General features: G+C 32.7%; 1 protein-coding gene across 1 annotated transcript in view; it reads right to left on the bottom strand.

The window, feature by feature from the left end:
• The window catches only part of LOC128173862 (transient receptor potential cation channel subfamily M member 2-like), a 409,575-nt gene that overhangs the window by 353,225 nt on the left and 39,782 nt on the right, over nucleotides 1-16,568 (bottom strand). The gene's annotated exons all lie outside the window — the stretch shown is intronic.

Below are 16,568 nucleotides of genomic sequence, written 5' to 3'. Positions count from 1 at the left end.
GAACCCGAACATTAAAAACTTGGAATATAAAAAATAATTTTTCTCAAAAATATGTCAACCAGACGCTACAAAAGTGTAAACTTGATCTGTAGTTTGACATTTTGATGCTGTTCAGCAAATTTCATATTATTTCTCAAACGCACAAAGAAAAAAAGTGTGGAAAACTGAAGTGGGACAAACAGACGGACGGACAGACGGACGGACGGACTGCCGGACGCAGAGGAAAGCTATAGTCCCCTCCGGTAAAAACCGGTAGGGGACTAAAAAGGATTTAAATCTGTACTTAACTTTTTTAAGAAAAAAATATTTAATATACATTGATATCCTTATACAATGAACGGGTAATAAACAGATACACAGTACTACGTATTTACCAGTACTTCACTATCACGTGCTCAATCCCGCCAATTACATTTTTAATAACATAGATAAACAATTCATCTAAAGCATAATAACAAATCAAGTTAAATGGTAATATGTTTAAATGTCAAATGTGTTTGGTTTTTTAGCTATCAATTTTAAAACAAACAGTGGCATGATTAGCACATGTGGTGCGCACCAAGTGTGGCCTATTTAGTCATCTGTAACATAAATCAAAACCCTATGATGAAAATCTGTCATGGATTTTCATAATGCATGTCTTTGATTCATAGATAATGTAATTATTTTAAAACCCAGAGTGAGAAAATGAATATTTTGAGATTGAGATTGAATTTAATAAGTCAGTGAACTTATACTATCGACATGTTTGTACATGTATAATGATATTTCAATATATGGACCTTTAACAACCCTAAGAGAGAGAGAGAGAGAGAGAGAGAGAGAGAGAGAGAGAGAGAGAGAGAGAGAGAGAGAGAAAGAGAGAGAGAGAGAGAGAGAGAGAGAGAGGAGAGAAAGAGAGAGAGAGAAAGAGATATTTAACTGATTAGTTTATAATAGAAATTAGTAATAAGTGCTCGCTGCTTCAAAGACCTTTAGAAAAAGGGTGACCTATTTTATCAAAAAATGATAGGAATATAATTTTGGAACGGCAATCAGTGTTCGTTGGAGCGGCGTTAATAACGGCAATCAGTGTTCAGTAGAGGAACTGAATGTGTATACAAGGACAATTGGCTAAAGACACCTTCTTCTTTATGGTTAGTATTGACAATTCAAACCACCTGGAAACCATAACCCATCCCACCCTCCCATGAAATCTTAATTATCCCTCGAACATCCCGACCCTCAGCCCCCTCCCACACAAAACACCCCTAAAAATGTTCTTTTATTTTTTCTCATGAAATTAACATGAAACTTTTCAATGCATCCCCCCCACAAAAAAAAAAAAGTGAAAAAAAAAACAAACAAACAAAAAAAAAAACAAAAAAAAAAAACCCCAAAAATCAAAAAAAAACAAAAACAAAACCAAAAAAAAAAAAAAAATCAAACAAGGAAACAATTTTCCATCGGACCCCACAGTCCCACTAAATTGAAAATACCCGTTTGCATCTATATAATTCATTTCACATGAAACTAATCAGCTTGGTCAAACTTAACTTAATGGCAAGAGAGTAGAAAACAGTCAAAATAGAGAGCACACAACATCTAAAGAAATTTGAACATTTAGGACACATAACCATTAGTTTAAAGATTACCTAAAAAAGATTAAAGATCATGTGCCCCTTAAGGTAAAACTCATCAAATGATTTGTAATAATTATTATTAGTTCAAGGTATGTATCTTGTTGAATCTGCTACGCAGTATGTAGGCTGATATAGCTACATGTGAGTAAAATCGCTAAAATAGCAGCAGATCATCTGACACTAGGTTATTTATTAACGATAAAACCTTAATAGATTTTGGCGACAATCTTTCTTGTTCTGTTTGATAGAACTCAGATGGTTTTCAAGTGTTTAGTTATTACGGATAGCTTTATGAAAGAAACACTGGTTATTCATACATAAAATAAAAAAAGGTTTCAACAGTTACTTAACATTTGGTCTATGAATGGCTTCATAAATATGGTATCCCTAATCGGTTGCACGGTTATCAAGGTAGGAATTTCGAAGGCAAGACCCTGAAAGAGTTATGCATTTATTTCGGTATTTAAAAGTTAGGTAACTCTCTATCTTACTTAAGGAAATTTGCAGTACGAAGAAGAATTAAATGGAACAATGCAGGACAGGTTGCGAACGCTGAATGCAGATCAAAAACTTGACAGCATGGAGAGCTTGTTTGTTCTCATAATGTTCATCCCTAATCCTATATAGTTTTTTTTCCGAATTACTCCTTTGTAGAAGAGAACCTGGATTACTCGTAGATATCTTACTAGTCAATAATGACAACAAATCTTACCAAGTAAATGAATGGTTTCAGAAACACAGACAAAGCCCACTATATGCATGGGCTGATACAGGGGACAGCAGAGATAAGAGTGCAGAATTACAAAGCGAATTTTAGGAAAGAAATTCTTATCCTTGTTCCATTGATGTCTGAACAAACGTTCTTTTGAGAAATCATGTAAAAAGTAGGAACAAGGTACACGACATCTTGAAATCAGATCTTTTATCATAACGAGTTATTTAAACAGCATATTGACCAGCTTGTGCACGACATCGACATTGATCTCAACTCCACATTAGATTAAAAAATTTCAATATCACGCGAGGAAATTCAAAATCAAATTAAATCATTGTCCAAGGGAAAAGCACCTGGTCCAGATTTTCTCACGAACGAACATATCATTTTTTGTGGCGATAAAATTGTTGCTGAATTATGCCTTTTGTTAAACTTGATACTTAGACATGCATATGTTCCCGAAATGTTTAAAGTTGGAAAGGTTATATCAGTTTTCAAAGGTAAAAACAAAGATAAAAGTAATCCTAAATTATAGAAGTATAACTCTAACATCAACACTTAGTAAACTGTTTGAGAAGGTTATTCTGTCTTATATTGAAAATGATTTATTAGATAGACAAATCTGTTTTCCACACCCATTGCAATTTGGTTTTAGATCTGATCATAGAAATTGGTTGTTATTTATAGAAAATGGACAGTGAAATAGATTCATCCAATATTTTCTATAATAGCAAAAATACTTTCGTTTTGATATTTTTCTTAGCGGGGGGTATCAATTGTGAGCTTGCTCACAGTACCTCTAGTTTTACATAGGAAATATTCACAGAAATATTATAAACTGTACATTCGGTTGGTAAGTTTCTGACATTTGATGGTGCAACAAGCACACAGTTTGGAAGGTCAAAGGTGACATCTTTTATTTCTGACTCCTTTTCGGCTTTATAACTCATAAAGTTTATGACCGATTGAAATGAAACTTTCAGAGATTATGTGCAACGATTACGCCTCAAAGATCCTTAAGTTTCTTTGAAAACGTCACTGCCGTTTTTATGTTACGTCATTTATAAAATTTTAAAAAAGTCATTTTGTCCGCGGTGTTTCTAAAAACGCTTTAAGAAAGAGGCTTGAAATTTTCAATAGTTATGATTTTGTCGATTTACCTCTGTAATAAGGCTGGAAATGAAAATCTGTCACTTCCGGTTTCGACCGGAAGTAAATCAAATTTTTCGAAAAATTGAATTTTTTGGTCAAATCAAAAAAAGAATATCTGTTTTGTAGAGCTTACTGAGCTGAATCTAACACTGAAAGCCGTTTTAAACTCGGACGTTGCATTACAGAGATATTGGACTTTTAAAATGATTTTTCCGGAAACTTTGATTCCACGTTCTTTGTTAAGAAAGAAGTGCTAAGTTCTTGGTTAAATTAACTCGTACCTTAATTAATTGCTGAACACTATAGTACACTTAATCATGAGATTAAGTGTTTGTAGAATTACAGTTAATGATAAAAGAAATCAAATTAAATATGTTCATTTTGCTATTCTTTGTGACTAACTTTTGATTAAGTTTCACTGATGTTCGAGTTGAAATACGGATATGGTAGACATATATTTACCAAACAATAGAAATCTGACAACGACTTTACATTGAATTTTGACGTCAAGGCGGCGCATTGAAAACTGTCAAACCAGTGGAAATCTCAGAAGAAGGCCTTTTAAGGCCAATCAGTTGCTTAAAAAAATTATACAATGACAAGACAAGGTATAAAGCTTCAGTTCATCATTTTTTTTCACCGATTGCTTAACTAGAATGAGGCCAAAGGGATTAATTATAAAGTACTTTTGACACACTAACTGTTGTCAACAGTTCTAAAATATATATAAAAATGACAGAAGGAGACATTCCCAGTAATTAGACTTTCGGGAAAAATAACTCGATTTATCCCCTAAAAATAACATGAATGAGAGAGAATGTAAATGAAAACATCTTGAAATGAAAAGAATAGATGAAAAATAAAGAATAATTCTTATTTCCGTTCGTTTGTAAGGTGTTTAAAACACAGTAGCAATAAGAAGCGTAAAAAAGACGTTGCAAAAAGTTTGCGGTTGCGCCGGGTCACTGGACGAAGGCACGTTGGTCAGCTTACCAGGAATGTTCTTATTCATGCCATGGACAAGAAACTTTTCACATTGATAATCTCTATCCTGATTTAGGTTTTGGTGAAATTTCAAGGGTTTATCTTTTTTACTAAAAGAATAAGAGAAAATGTCTCAATAATTTCCGAACAACCCTCGTATATACATACTCCTATGCATTTATAAACATATGGGCCCTCATCATTATCCAGAGATAACATTTAAAGATGAAAAATCAAGACAGCAACATATTTTTGTTGGTTTTTTTTGGTTGTTAATTTCACTTAACTCGTTTGTAAAGAGTTCTTAACATTTTGATATAAGCTGTAAATTTGCAATTAAGAAAAAAAAAAAAAAAAAAAAAACATTTTTTTAAATTTCTACTTTTGAAATTTTTTGCCAAACTTCAACGATGACAAACGATACAAACTTTAAACAAAATGAATGTCTTTGTTTGAATTCAACTAAAACACCGGTAAAAGAATAAGGATATGTTTAATAAATGTTCACTTGGTAGATTAGTGATGGTGACTAAAGTTTCTATAAAATGAATTGACTAAAGAAATATCTAATGCACATGCTTCTAGATTTTCACTTTCATATTAAATAACTGCAGCACGTATTTAATTATGTTTTATATATCCTTAAAGATCCTCCCTGTTATAAATATTTATAGAAATTTTCTTCTTAGGTCGACCCCACTTTTATAAATCATTAACTCTACCTTAAAAAAATAATAGAGAAACGGTGTCTGTATAGATCCGCCTTGTTATTTTGATATTCATTTGACACGGTGCATTGATATTTGTTTTGTTTTTTACAGATTACTTTATAATTTTAAACAGTGTTGTTAAATGCACATGCGATATAAATCTGCGATATTCACAAAATGGGTAAAAGCCGCATTGTGTTCAAAAGGTAATAAATTCCGATTTTATATTTCATTTGCGCTACATGTATACCTTATGAAAACCATCCATATCCTTCCTGTTGTAAAAATATTCATAAAAATGATTCTTTATAGGCGCATCCTACCCTTTAAGAGCATTAACTCTATTTCAAGAAAAATGTCTCTTTATAGATCCGCCCTGTCATTTTGATATTCAATGAGAATTTTAACAAACGGACAGTACAATGACCTTTGTTTCGTTTTTAAAGATTACTTTATAATTTTGAATATAGTGTTCAAGTGCAAAGGCGATATAAATCCGCGTTATTCAGAAAATTCTTAAATGTTGCATTGTGTTCAAAGGGTAATGATTTCAGATCCAAGATTTCATTTGCGCTACATGTATACCTTAGGAAAACCGTTCATATCTTCCCTCTGCTGACTATTTATAAGATTGATGCCTTATCATTCCCCATTTCTTTAACATAGCCTAACCTCTATCATAAACATTTGTAAAAACAGTGTCTCTATACATCAGTCCTGTCATCGGTATATATAGAAATAAAAGACAGTATCTCTTTTATAAAGGGTATGAAACAATTTGTATAATGCGTTCTTGTTGCTCCAATTTTTTAAAGATCGTTTTCTTCCGATTCAAAAGAAATCGGTCCGTGCGGTAGTTAATTATAGCTTACTAATAAGTGTCACGCAGAGTTTAAAAAACAGTGCACCAAACAAACTTTACACTTTAAAAAAATTTGATCTTAAACATATAATTTCAAGGGTATTTTAGGCATTTGAAACAGGCAGTTTTCTAAACATGACCTTTCATAGTTAATTTGCATTTGATGGCAACGGGGCAACACTATCGATAAAGTCGGATTGCTTTGACAAAAAAATCATTCTACTGAATATAGCCAAGATAAGTTTAATTAAATTCCTTTTAGAAAAAAAAAATCTTAATCATCGGATATTTACGAAATAATAAATGCACATTAGTTTAGTATGAGTACGTATCGTATTATATCAATTGACTGTATGCTTTTTCAACCAGCTAAGATTTACAATACACCCGACTATTGATTTAAAAATTAAACAAGCATTCTGAGAATATTGCATAAGCAATACACGTTCCATACCGGTTTGTGGAAATTGTGAAAACATTGCACTATTATGCAGAATATTGAACCCGAACATTAAAAAATTGGAATATAAAAAATTAATTCTCTCGAAAATATGTCAACCAGACGCTACAAAAGTGTAAACTTGATCTGTAGTTTGACATTTTGAAGTTGTTCAGCATATTTCATATTATTCCGAAAACGCATAAAGACAAAAAGGGTGGAAAACTGAAGTAGGACAGACAGACGGACGGACAGACGGACTGACGGACGGACTGACGGACGCAGAGGAAAGCTATTGTCCCCTACGGTGAAAACCGGTAGAGGACTAAAAAGGATTGATATCTATACTTAACATCACTAGCATATAAAGCTGGTAACAAAAACCTATAACAATTTATAGCTAGTGAAAAATTAAAGTCAAGTTTTAAGAAAAATTATTTAATATAGATTGATATCCTTATACAATGAACGGGTAATAACAGGTACATAGTACTACCTATTTACCAGTACTTTACTAGCACAGGCCCAATCCCGCCAATTACATTTTTCATAATATAGAAAAACAATTCATCTAAAGCATATTAACAAATGAAGTTAAATGGTAATATGTTTAAATGTGTATGGTTTTTTAGCTATTAATTTTAAAACAAATAGTGGCATGATTAGCACATGTGGTACACACCTAGTGTGGCCTATTTAGTCATCTGTAACATAAAAAAAAACCCCTATGATGAAAAACTGTCATGGATTTTCATAGTGCATGTCTTTGATTCATAGATTATGTAATTATTTTATAACCCAGAGTGAGAAAATTAATATTTTGAGATTGAGATTAAATTTAATAAGTCAGTGAACTTATACCATCGACATGTTTGTACATGTAAAATGATATTTCAATATATGGACCTTTAACAACCCTGGAAGAGAGAGAGAGAGAGAGAGAGAGAGAGAGAGAGAGAGAGAGAGAGAGAGATTTAACTGATTATTTTAAAATAGAAATTAGTAATAAGTGCTCGCTAATTCAAAACCCTTTAGAAAAAAGGTCACGTATTTTATCAAAAATTGACAGGAATGTAATTTTGGAACGGCAATCAGTGTTCGTTGGAGCGGCGTTAATAACGGCAATCGGTGTTCAGTAGAGCGACTGAATTTGTATACAAGGACAATTGGCTAAAGACACCTTCTTCTTTATGGTTAGTGTTGACAATTCAAACCACTTGGAAACCATAACCCATCCCACCCTCCAATGAACATTTAATTATCCCTCGAACATCCCGACCCTCAGCCCTCTCTCACACAAATCACCCGTAAAAATGTTTTTTACTTTATCTTATGAATTTAACATGAAATTTGTCAATGCACCCCCTACAAAAACAAACAAACAGACAAACAAGGAAACAATTTCCATCGGACCCCCCAGTCCCACTAAATTGAACATACCCGTTTGCATCTATATAATTTATTTCACACGAAACTAATCAGCTTGATCAAAGTTAACTTAATAGCAACTTAAAGAGAGTAGAAAACAATCAAAATAGAGAGCAAATAACATTTAAAGAAGTTTGAACATTTAGGACACATAGCCTTTAATTTAAAGGTAACCTAAAATGGATTAAAGATCATGTGTCCCTTAAGGTAAAACTCATCAAATAATATATGATAAGTATGTTTAGTTCAAGGTATGTATCTTGTTGAAATTGGTACCCAGTATGTAGGCCCTAAATGTACATGCGAGTAAAATCGCTAAAATAGCAGATCATCTGACACTAGGTAATTTATTAAAGAAAAAACCTTAACAGATTTTGGCGACAATTTTTTTTTGTTCTGTTTGAGAGAACTTAGGTGACATTCAAATGTTTAGTCATTACGGACATATTAATGAAAGAAACACTGGTTATTCATACATAAAATAAAAAAAAAGGTTTTAACAGTTACTTAAGATTTGGTCTATGAATGGCGTCATAAGTATGGCATCCCTAATCGGTTACACGATGATCAAGGTAGGAATTTCAAAGGCAGACCCTGAAAGAGCTATGCAATTTGTTTGGTATTTAAAAGTTAGATAACTCTCTTTCATACTTAAGTAAATTTGCAGTACGAAGAATAATTAAATGGAAAAATGAAGGACAGGTTGCGAACGCTGAATGCAGACCAAAAACTGGACAGCATGGAGAGCTTGTTTATTCTCATAATGTTCATCCCTAATCCTATATAGGGTTTTTTCCGAATTACTCCTTTGTAGAATAGAACCTGGATTACTCGTAGATATCTAACTAGTCAATAATGACAACGAATCTTACCCAGTAAATGAATGGTTGCATAAACACAGACAGAGCCTACTATATGCATGGGCTGATACAGGGGACAGCAGATATTAGAGTGCAGAATTACAAAGCGAATTTTAGGAAAGAAATTCCTATCGTTGTTCTATTGATGTCTGAACAAATGTTCTTTTGAGAAATTATGTAAAATGTAGGAACAAGGTACACGACATCTAGAAATCAGATCTTTTATCATAACGAGTTATTCAAACAGAATATTGACCGGCTTGTGCACGACATCGACATTGATCTCAACTCCACATTAGATTAAAAAATTTCAATATCACGCGAGGAAATTCAAAATCAAATTAAATCATTGTCTAAGGGAAAAGCACCTGGTCCAGATTTTCTCACGAACGAACATAACATTTTTTGTGGCGATAAAATTGTTGCTGAATTATGCCTTTTGTTAGACTTGATACTTAGACATGCATATGTTCCCGAAATGTTTAAAGTTGGAAAGGTTATATCAGTTTTCAAAGGTAAAAACAAAGATAAAAGTAATCCTAAATTATAGAAGTATAACTCTAACATCAACACTAAGTAAACTGTTTGAGAAGGTTATTCTGTCTTATATTGAAAATGATTTATTAGATAGACAAATCTGTTTTCCACGCCCATTGCAATTTGGTTTTATATCTGATCATAGAAATTGGTTGTTATTTATAGAAAATGGACAGTGAAATAGATTCATCCAATATTTTCTATAATAGCAAAAATACTTTCGTTTTGATATTTTTCTTAGCGGGGGGTATCAATTGTGAGCTTGCTCACAGTACCTCTTGTTTTACATAGGAAATATTCACAGAAATATTGTAAACTGTACATTCGGTTGGTAAGTTTCTGACATTTGATGGTGCAACAAGCACACAGTTTGGAAGGTCAAAGGTGACATCTTTTATTTCTGACTCCTTTTCGGCTTTATAACTCATAAAGTTTATGACCGATTGAAATGAAACTTTCAGAGATTATGTGCAACGATTATGCCTCAAAGATCCTTAAGTTGCTTTGAAAACGTCACTTCCGTTTTTATGTTACGTCATTTATAACATTTTAAAAAAGTCATTTTGTCCGCGGTGTTTCTAAAAACGCTTTAAGAAAGAAGCTTGAAATTTTCAATGGTTATGATTTTGTCGATTTACCTCTGTAATAAGGCTGGAAATGAAAATCTGTCACTTCCGGTTTTGACCGGAAGTGAATCAAATTTTTCGAAAAATTGAATTTTTTGGTCAAATCAAAAAAAGAATATCTGTTTTTTAGAGCTTACTAAGCTGAATCTAACACTGAAAGCCGTTTTAAACTCGGACGTTGCATTACAGAGATATTGGACTTTTAAAATGATTTTTCCGGAAATTTTGATTCCACGTTCTTTGTTAAGAAAGAAGTGCTAAGTTCTTGGTTAAATTAACTCGTACCTTAATTAATTGCTGAACACTATAGTACACTTAATCATGAGATTAAGTGTCTGTAGAATTACAGTTAATGATAAAAGAAATCAAATTAAATATGTTCATTTTGCTATTCTTTGTGACTAACTTTTGATTAAGTTTCACCGATGTTCGAGTTGAAATACGGATATGGTAGACATATATTTACCAAACAATAGAAATCTGACAACGACTTTACATTGAATTTTGACGTCAAGGCGGCGCATTGAAAACTGTCAAACCAGTGGAAATCTCAGAAGAAGGCCTTTTAAGGCCAATCAGTTGCTTAAAAAAAAATATACAATGACAAGACAAGGTATAAAGCTTCAGTTCATCATATTTTTTCACCGATTGTTTAACTAGAATGAGGCCAAAGGTATTAATTATAAAGTACTTTTGACACACTAACTGTTGTCAACAGTTTTTAAATATATATAAAAATGACAGAAGGAGACATTCCCAGTAATTAGACTTTCGGGAAAAATAACTCGATTTATCCCCTAAAAATAATATGAATGAGAGAGAATGTAAATGAAAACATCTTGAAATGAAAAGAATAGATGAAAAATAAAGAATAATTCTTATTTCCGTTCGTTTGTAAGGTGTTTAAAACACAGTAGCAATAAAAAGCGTAAAAATGACGTTGCGAAAAGTTTGCGGTTGCGCCGGGTCACTGGACGAAGGCACGTTGGTCCGCTTACCAGGAATGTTCTTATTCATTCCATGGACAAGAAACTTTTCACATTGATAATCTCTATCCTGATTTAGGTTTTGGTGAAATTTCAAGGGTTTATCTTTTTTACTAAAAGAATAAGAGAAAATGTCTCAATAATTTCCGAACAACCCTCGTATATACATACTCCATTTATATGGGCCCTCATCATTATCCAGAGATGACATTTAAAGATGAAAAATCAAGACAACAACATATTTTTGTTGGGTTTTTTTCGTTGTTAATTTCACTTAACTCGTTTGTAAAGATTTCTTAACATTTGATATTAGCTGTAAATTTGCAATTAAGAAAAAAAACAAAAAAAAAAAACATTTTTTAAATTTCTACTTTTGAAATTTTTGGCCAAACTTCAACGATGACAAAGGATACAAACTTTAAACAAAATGAATGTCTATGTTTGAATTCAACTAAAACACCGGTAAAAGAATAAGGATATGTTTAATAAATGTTCACTTGGTAGATTAGTGATGGTGACAAAAGTTTCTATAAAATGAATTGACTAAAGAAATATCTAATGTACATGCTTCTAGATTTTCACTATCATATTAAATAACTGCAGCACGTATTTAATTATGTTTAATATATCCTTAAAGATCCTCCTGTTATAAATATTTATAGAAATGTTTCTTCTTAGGTCGACCCTACTTTTATAAATCATTAACTCTACCTTAAAAAAATAATAGAGAAACGGTGTCTGTATAGATCCGCTTTGTTATTTTGATATTCATTTGACACGGTGCATTGATATTTGTTTCGTTTTTACAGATTAGTTTATAATTTTAAACAGTGTTGTCAAATGCACATGCGATATAAATCTGCGATATTCACAAAATGGCTAAAAGCCGCATTGTGTTCAAAAGGTAATAAATTCCGATTTTATATTTCATTTGCGCTACATGTATACCTTATGAAAACCATTCATATCCTTCCTGTTGTAAAAATATCATAGAAATGATTCTTTATAGGCTCATCCTACCCTTTAAGAGCATTAACTCTATTTAAAGAAAAATGTCTCTTTATAGATCCGCCCTGCCATTTTGATATTCAATGAGAATTTTAACAAACGGACAGTACATTGACCTTTCTTTCTTTTTTAAAGATTACCATATCATTTTGAATATAGTGTTCAAGTGCAAAAACGATATAAATCAGCGTTATTCACAAAATTGTTAAATGTTGCATTGTGTTCAAAGGGTATTAATTTCTGATCTTAGATTTTATTTGCGTTACATGTATACCTTATGAAAACCGTTTATATCCTCCCTCTGTTGATTAATTATAAAAAATGGTGCCTTATTATGTCCCATTTCTTTAATATAGCTTCACCTCTATTATAGAAATTCGAGAAAACAGTATCTCTATACATCATTCCTGTCATCGGTAGATATAGAAATAAGATCCATAGAGAGTCAGTATCTCTTTTATAAAAGATATAAACAGATTAAAGAATCCGTTCTTCTTGGACCATTTTTCTGAAGATCGTTTTCTTCCGATTAAAAAAAAATCGGTCTGTGCGGTAGCTAATTATAGCTTACTTATAGTTTACTAATGAGTGTGTCACGCAGAGTTAAAAAAAACAGTGCACCAAACAAACTTTACGCTTTAAAAAAAATTCGGTCTTAAATAACCGTATAATTTTAAGGGTATTTTAGGCATTTGAAACAGCAGTTTTTGAAACATGACCTTTCTGAGTTAATTTGCATTTGATGGCAACGGGGCAACACTATCGATAAAGTCGAATTGCTTTGACAAAAAAAATCATTTTGCTGAAATATAGCCAAGATAGTACGTTTTGTTTAGGATCCTTTTAGAAAAAAGCTTTTAAATCATCGGATATTTACGGAATAATAAATGCACATCAGTAAAGTATGAGTACGTATCATATTATATCAATTGACTGTATGCTTTTTTAACCAGCTCAGATTTACAATAGACGCGACTATTGATTTAAAAATTAAACAAGCATTCTGAGAGTATTGCATAAGCAATACACTTCCCATACAGGTTTGTGGAAATTGTGAAAACAATGCACTATTATGCAGAATATCGAACCCGAACATTAAAAAATTGGAATATAAAAAAATAATTTTTCTCAAAAATATGTCAACCAGACACTACATAAGTGTAAACTTGATCTGTAGTTTGACATTTTGATGCTGTTCAGCAAATTTCATATTATTTCTCAAACACATAAAGAAAAAAAGTGTGGAAAACTGAAGTGGAACAAACAGACGGACGGACAGACGGACGGACGGACTGCCGGACGCAGAGGAAAGCTATAGTCCCCTCCGGTAAAAACCGGTAGGGGACTAAAAAGGATTAAAATTTGTACTTAACTTTTTTAAGAAAAAAATATTTAATATACTGATATCCTTATACAATCAACGGGTAATAAACAGATACACAGTACTACGTATTTACAAATTCTTCACTATCACGTGCTCAATCCTGCCAATTACATTTTTAATAATATAGATAAACAATTCATCTAAAGCATAATAACAAATCAAGTTAAATGGTAATATGTTTAAATGTCTAATGTGTTTGGTTTTTTAGCTATCAATTTTAAAACAAACAGTGGCATGATAAGCACATGTGGTGCACACCTAGTGTGGCCTATTTAGTCATCTGTAACATAAATCAAAACCCTATGATGAAAAACTGTCATGGATTTTCATAATGCATGTCTTTGATTCATAGATAATGTAATAATTTTAAAACCCAGAGTGAGAAAATGAATATTTTGAGATTGAGATTGAATTTAATAAGTCAGTTAACTTATACTATCGACATGTTTGTACTTGTATAATGATATTTCAATATATTGACCTTTAACAACCCTAAGAGAGAGAGAGAGAGAGAAAGAGAGAGAGAGGAGAGAAAGAGAGAGAGAGAGAGAGGGAGAAATAAATTTACCTGATTAGTTTATAATAGAAATTAGTAATAAGTGAGAACATGAATATTTTGAGATTGAGATTGAATTTAATAAGTCAGTTAACTTATACCATCGACATGTTTGTACTTGTATAATGATATTTCAATATATGGACCTTTAACAACCCTAAGAGAGAGAGAGAAAGAGAGAGAGAGAGAGAGAGAAAGATATTTAACTGATTAGTTTATAATAGAAATTAGTAATAAGTGCTCGCTGCTTCTGAGACCTTTAGGAAAGGGGTGACTTATTTTATCAAAAAATGATAGGAATATAATTTTGGACGGCAATCAGTGTTCGTTGGAGCGGCGTTAATAACGGCAATCAGTGTTCAGTAGAGGGACTGAATGTGTATACAAGGACAATTGGCTAAAGACACCTTCTTCTTTATGGTTAGTATTGACAATTCAAACCACCTGGAAACCATAACCCATCCCACTCTCCAATGAAATTTTAATTATCCCTGGAACATCCCGACCCTCAGCCCCCTCACACACAAAACACCCCTAAAAATGTTCTTTTATTTTTTCTCATGAAATTAACATGAAACTTTTCAATGCATCCCCCCCCCCACAAAAAAAACAAAAAAAAAACAAACAAAAAACAAAAAAATAACAATAAAAAAACCAATAAAAAACCCACCCCCCCCAAAAAAAAAAAACCAAAAAAAAAAAACCAAAGCAAAACAAAAAAAAAAAACCAAAAAAAAAAAAACAAACAAAGAAACAATTTTCCATCGGACCCCCCAGTCCCACTAAATTGAAATTACCCGTTTGCATCTATATAATTTATTTCACATGAAACTAATCAGCTTGGTCAAACTTAACTTAATGGCAACTTAAAGAGAGTAGAAAACAGTCAAAATAGAGAGCACACAACATCTAAAGAAGTTTGAACATTTAGGACACATAAACATTAATTTAAAGGTTACCTAACAAGGATTAAAGATCATGTGCCCCTTAAGGTAAAACTCATCAAATGATTTATAATAATTATTATTAGTTCAAGGTATGTATCTTGTTGTAATTGGTACCCAGTATGTAGGCCCTAAAGTTACATGTGAGTAAAATCGCTGAAATAGCAGATCATCTGACACTAGGTAATTTATTAACGAATAAACCTGAACAGATGTTGGCGAGAATTGTTTTGTTCTGTTTGAGAGAACCCAGATGACATTCAATTGTTTAGTTATTGCGGACATATAAATGAAAGAAACACTGGTTATTCATCCATAAAATAAAAAAAAGGTTTCAACAGTTACTTAGCATTTTGTCTATGAATGGCGTCATAAGTATTGTATCCCTAATCTGTTACACTGTAATCAAGGTAGGAGTTTAAACGGCAAGACCCTGAAAGAGCTATGCAATTTTTTGGTATTTTAAAGATAGGTAACTCTCTATCATACTTAAGGAAATTTGCAGTACGAAGAAGAATTAAATGGAACTAGAGTCGAGCTCGTTGCAAGCAACGATTAGGCATTCCGTCGTAGCTGCGTCATACTTGTGACGTATTACAAAAAATTGATAGCTAACCATAGTACAATATTAGATGTATAAACACTGAGAAACAAATTATCATATTCGGTGCTAAAGAATTCGTCTTGATCTGCATCGGTCGTGTGCAGTACGAACCGGGTGAGGGAATGTTGGCGTAAAGTGTATAAGGTTGTGGCGCGCTGTGGGCCGTAAGCTAAAACGAAGGGTAGGCTTGCCGTATTCCCGAAGGTCCACCAGTATACAGTTCCAGAGAAATAAACAGGCAATTGATGCAGGATTCCACATAAATTGGACGAGACTCAACGATGGCAACATTATAACAATTTAACAGACAGACATGTTACAAACAAGTCGGATATGGCCAGTAGTGGCCTCCAGACTCAAGACTCTGGGAGAGTCGGACGTGGCCGAGGCTGGCCGCCGTATTCCAGACTGCGCATTGACAATTGTACATAATTATTTATAAGAATCTTAACAATGAGTATAAATTGACAGGTAATGATATAAGTAAGCTGAGTGAAAGGTTCACAGATATAAAATAATTAAATAAACTCAACGAGTCTTTGATGTCCAAGAAATGAAAATCTGATAATTGCACAATATTAACAGTCCTTGATACATGACATTTTGTCTCTTTGAAATCACATATAAAGTCTGAAAAGTGTCAATCACTAAATGAATAGTAACTTTGTAAGAAATAAACTGTGAGAAAAAATTACGAAACAGATGTTGAATTTTACAAGTAAAGTCCAAAAAAAATATAATTGAACAGTGCATTTTGCACGATGATACTACATGTTTATAAGCAAATACAGATCTTAACACGTTTGTCTCTAGTTCGCCGCATTTAATTCACAGAGTGGGACTGTGGTTATGTCCGGTACGAAGGTAAAAAGACCATTGGCAAACGTTTTACACGCATTTTTATCGAACGCAAGCGCCAATGAATCTCTTAACATGCTCGGACCAAAACATTTTTCCGGGGTGGGGGTTGAAAAGTCAGACGGTTATTTGAGTTTGCCAAGGGATGTCCGATGCATATTTGGTAAGTTTATAATGTACACGTAGTTGAAAGAAATTTCGCTCGGGGGGGGGGGGGGGGTGGGTCTGGTACCCTTCCACTTCTAGATCCGCGCATGGAGAAGACCGATGCCGGTAATTTTACTGTAATTTTA

The sequence above is a fragment of the Crassostrea angulata genome, chromosome 2 (assembly GCF_025612915.1).
Source record: "Crassostrea angulata isolate pt1a10 chromosome 2, ASM2561291v2, whole genome shotgun sequence".
Lineage (NCBI taxonomy): Eukaryota > Metazoa > Mollusca > Bivalvia > Ostreida > Ostreidae > Magallana > Magallana angulata.
This window is presented reverse-complemented; position numbering and strand designations above follow the sequence as displayed.